General features: G+C 43.7%; 1 long non-coding RNA gene across 1 annotated transcript; it reads left to right on the top strand.

Moving 5' to 3' along the window:
- The first annotated feature begins 221 nt into the window (after positions 1-221).
- On the top strand, positions 222-3,188 carry LOC120286905. The gene is made up of 2 exons (XR_005545618.1): positions 222-297; positions 2,818-3,188. It is a non-coding gene; the product is annotated as an uncharacterized LOC120286905 (long non-coding RNA).
- The last annotated feature ends 1,711 nt before the right edge of the window (positions 3,189-4,899 follow it).

Genomic DNA, 4,899 nt, shown 5'->3' with positions numbered 1-4,899 from the left:
TCTTATAGCTTTAGCCAGTAGAGTCTTTTGTGGATGAAGCCTTTTACGCAGCAACAACGAGTAGGATCAGGAGGAGTTGGCGCTGGCCGAAGCATCATCACTCGAGGTAGCCTTCAGCATCGCCCAGGAGAGCATCGCAGCCTGTTCTCTTACGCTACGTAAGCAAGCACTTTTCACTTTTCAGTACAGACGGAGGCTCGGATCATTCGAAAATCTACATTGTTTTACGCGATTTCATGTGACCGACGCTGTATCCATGTGCTGATTTTCCAGACTCCGAAAGTAACATCATTGCAGGTGCATAATTCACTTGATGTTGATTTCATTCGGTGGTTGGATGACTTTTGAACCGCTAATGAGTTGGGATGACTAAGCAAACAGACGTTTCCGGAGCCCCCTTTTCTTCGAGTCTATATCCCTACGTCTTGTCCTTGTCAACGTCACACTTTTCGAAAGAGAAACATCGGCCACGCAAACCTTAAATATAATCGAAACTCACCAAAAGAGACTTAAAACAGCTCCCTTTGCATCGATATCGCCGAGCGTGTGCCCTCTAGGAACCCTAGTTGGATCATATGGACCTCAAGCATTTAGCAGATATGTCTTCCTACCTTCTAATGGAGGAAAGCGCAGACTCGGAAGTGGATTTTGTGCAATCCGAAGTCACTGCCAACTGCGGCGGCAGCATCGATGATGGTGATGATGATGCGGAGTCTTGTAGTTGCGATGCTAGAGAGGTTTCAGGTTCTTATGTGGATGATTGTGACAATCGAGATCCAGGTGATCAGTGGAACAACCTACGCCAGGGGAGCTCCACGGTGTGGGTGTCCGACCGAGAGGATGAACACATGTCGAGGGATGAGGATGAAGATGAATCATGGGTCGACAGCGGCAGCGGAAGTGGCAGCAGGGACTTGAGTAAGAAGGAAACGGATGCTACGGAGGACAAGGTCTTCTGGCAAACTTGCATGGCCATAGGTTACCCATGAGTTAGAAGCTTCTTCCCTGCGCAGCCTGTAATCTCTTTTATCAATCTTCCCTAGAATTTTGAATCAAACTTTACACAAAAAAAGAAGTACAACACATAAAATTTATCAGTGTCGTGGATATGTGAAAAAAAAAAAAAAAAAAAAAAACACTATGGACTGCTCAAGTAAAATTTGTATTAGGTTATTTTCCTTGATCAATAGGCTTTTGAGTCAGTTCTTTTGTGCTTTTACTTGGGTTCTTGCCCACTAGATAGATATAGCCATAGTGCTGAAGTCTTCATTAAATGATAGCTTGAGGGTAAAAATAAAATATGGAAATCAAGTCCATTTGAACCGTTAATCTGAGCCGCTTGACAGGATCCGCATGATAACAATTTAGATGTGAGACCTGCATAATCAATAGTTCAGAGTATTTTGTCCATCCAATCTACATACAATGTAATAACTTCTCTGACTGTTGAACATATGCCCTTTTAAAATATATCCACGTCATGTACATTGGCCGGTCCTTAGTAATCAAAACAAGCTCAAGATGGAATTAGATTTCTTAATCTATCTTGATGCTAAAATGGTTCACGTTGCTTTTAACTTATTTATTATCTGTTCTAATTTACATAAACCCTTCCCATATGCGTGCAGACACAATATGGATGCCCTGATGCTTGAAATTATTACGCCTTTTCGGTCTACATGTTGTATCCTTGGTTGTCATACCTTATTTCATTGAAAGTTAATTAGTACAGCCATATCTGTTTTGTCAAGACATTTGATTCGGTTGATCCATGTCTTAACACCCTTTGAACGAATAGTCACGCAATATAAAATGACGAAGCTTTCACGTGCAAAGTGTCACTATTCACTAGTCCTCGCATGAAAAAGGTGGTGGGATCATCCTAGAATCAGGTATGACGTAGAGGCCATGGTGCTCTCCATCTTTTTCTATTTCTCGTCCTTCTCGAAGTCGACCGTGTCTGAAAATGACTAAAATGGAAGAATAGGCGTCTGAAAGCGAGAACTGCCCGCGGGGCTACGGCAGCTCTCCACCGCATCGGCCATGTCTGCTGGCGTGGAACAGAGTACGTGACATCTTATAGCTTTAGCCAGTCGTGTCTTTTGTGAATGAAGCCTGTTACGCAGCAACAACTAGTGGGATCAGGAGGAGTTGGCGCTGGCCAAAGCATCATCACTCGAGGTAGCGTTCAGCATCGCCCAGGAGAGCATCGCAGCTTGTTCTCTTAAGCTACGTGAACAAGAACTTTTCAGTACAGACGGAGGCTCGGATCATTCGAAAATCTACATTGTTCGACGTGATTTCATGAGACCGATGCTGTATCCATGTGCTGATTTTCCAGACTCCGAAAGTAACATCATTGCAGGTGCATAATTCACTTGATGTTGATTTCATTCGGTGGTTGGATGACTTTTGAACCGCTAATGGGTTGGGATGATTAAGCGAACAGACTTTTCCAGAGCCCCTTTTTTGTTCGAGTCTATATCCCTACGTCTTGGCCTTGTCACCGTCCCACTACTCGAAAGAGAAACATCGACCACACAAACCTTAAATATAATCGGAACTCACCAGAAGAGATTCAAAACAGCTCGCATTGCATTGATATCGCTGAGCGTGTGCCCTCTAGGAACCCTAGTTTAATCTTATGGACCTCAAGCATTTGGCAGATATGTCTTCCTACCTTCTGATGGAGGAAAGCGCAGACTTGGAATTGTGCAATCGAAGTCACTGCCATCTTCGGCGGCGGTGTTGATGATGGTGATGATGATGCAGAGTCTTGCAGTTACGATGCCAGTGAGGTTTCGGGTTCTCATGCAGATGATTGTGGTGATCGAGATTTGAGCGATCAATGGAACAACCCTAGCCAGAGGAGCTCCGTGGTGTGGGCGTCCGCCCGAGAGGATGGGCAAGTTTTGATGGACGTGGATGAAGAAGAGGAATCATGGGTCAACAGCGGCAGCGGGGACTTGAGTAAGGAGGAAATGGATGCCATGGAGGACAAGGTGTTTTGGGAAACTTGCATGGCCATAGGTTACCCATGAATTGGAAGCCTGTTATCTCTTTTGTCAATCTTCGCCAAAATTTCGAATCAAACTTTACACAAAAGGAGTACAACACATAGAATTTAGTCGTGGATATGTAAAAAGAAAAACTGTGGAATGCTCAAGGAACAATGTTGTATTATGTTATTTCCTTGATCAAGACCGGAGCTTTTTAATCAGCATGTTTGTGCTTCTACTTGGATTCACGCCCACTAGAGAGAGATAGCCAAAGTGTTCAAGTCTTCATTAAATTATAGATTGAGGGTAAAACTAAATTATGGAAATTAATTTCATTTGAACCGTTGATTTTCGGGCCTCTAAATAAAAATTTTCGCATGATAATGATCTAGGTATGGGACCCACATAATCAATGGTTTGGTTTATTTTATCCATCTATTCTATAGACCATGTACTAACTTCTCTCACTATTAAACATACATCTTTTCAAATATATCAACATGTCATGTGCATACGCTAGTCCTCAGTAATCAAAATATGCTCAAAATAGAATTAAATTTTTTAATCTATCTTGATACTAAAATGGTTTAAGTTGCTTGAAATTATAATGCCTTTTCGGTTTACATGTTGTATCCTCAGTTGTCATAAATTAATGCATTGAAATTTAATTAGTACAGCCATGTATTTATGTTAAGAGACGTGATATATGACTATTCATTCAATTGATCTATGTCTAAATTCCCTTTATACGACGAAACTTCCACGCGCAACGCGTCACTACTCACAGTCTTCGCATGAAACCGAAAGGGTGGAATCATCCTAGCATCAAGCATGACGTAGAGGCCATGGTGCTCTTCATCTTTTTCCATTTCTCGTCCTTCTCGAAGTCGACCGTGCCTGAAAATGGTTAAAATGGAAAAACACGTGGCTGAAAGCGAGGTCTGCCCGTGGTGCTACAGCAGCTCTCTACTACATCGGCCACGTCTGCTGGCGTGGAAGGAGTACGTGACATCGTATAGCTTTAGCCAGTCGCGTCTCCTGTGATCAAAGCCTGTTACGCTGCACTAACAAGTGGGATTAGGAGGACGACTTGGAGCTGGCCAAAGCACCATCACTCGAGGTAGTGTTCAGCATCCCCCGGAAGAGCATCACAGCTTGTACTCTCGAGCTATGTAAACAAGAACAGTACAGTACAGATGAAGGCTCGGATCGTTCGAAAATCTAGACTGTTGCTGTATACATGTGCTAATTTCCAGACTCCAAAAGTAACATCATTGCAGGTGCATATTTCACTTATAGTTGATTTCATTCGGTGGTTGGATGACTTTTGAACCGCTAATGAGTTGGGATGAGTAAGCAAACAGATTTTTCCAAAGCCCCCATTTTGTTCGAGTCTATATCCCTACGTCTTGTCCTTGTCTCCGTCACACTAGTCGAAAGAGAAACATCGACCACACAAACCTTAAATATAATCCGAAGTCACCAAACGAGACTCAAAACAGCCCGCATTGCATTGATATCGCCAAGTTCGTCCCCTCTAGGAACCCTAGTTGGATCATATGGACCTCAAGCATTTGGCAGATATGTCTTCCTACCTTCTAATGGAGGAGAACGCAGACTCAGAAGCGGATTTTGTGCAATCCGAAGTCGCTGTCATCTGCGCCAGCAGCAGCGTCGATGATGATGATGCGGAGTCTTGCAGTTGTAATACTGGTGAGGTTTCGGGTTCTCATGCGAATGATTGTGATGATCGAGGTCCGGGCGATCAATGGAACAATCCTAGCCACAGGAACTCTGTGGTGTGGGCGTCCGCCCCGGAAGATGGGCACGTGTCGATGGATGCGGTGGCGGAAGCGATAGTGGGGACCTGAATAAGAAGGAAATGGCCTTAGGTTACCCA

The sequence above is a fragment of the Eucalyptus grandis genome, chromosome 8, assembly GCF_016545825.1.
Source record: "Eucalyptus grandis isolate ANBG69807.140 chromosome 8, ASM1654582v1, whole genome shotgun sequence".
In the NCBI taxonomy this organism is placed as follows: Eukaryota; Viridiplantae; Streptophyta; class Magnoliopsida; order Myrtales; family Myrtaceae; genus Eucalyptus; species Eucalyptus grandis.
Note: the sequence above shows the minus strand (reverse complement) of the source record. Positions and strands in the feature narration are given on the sequence as shown.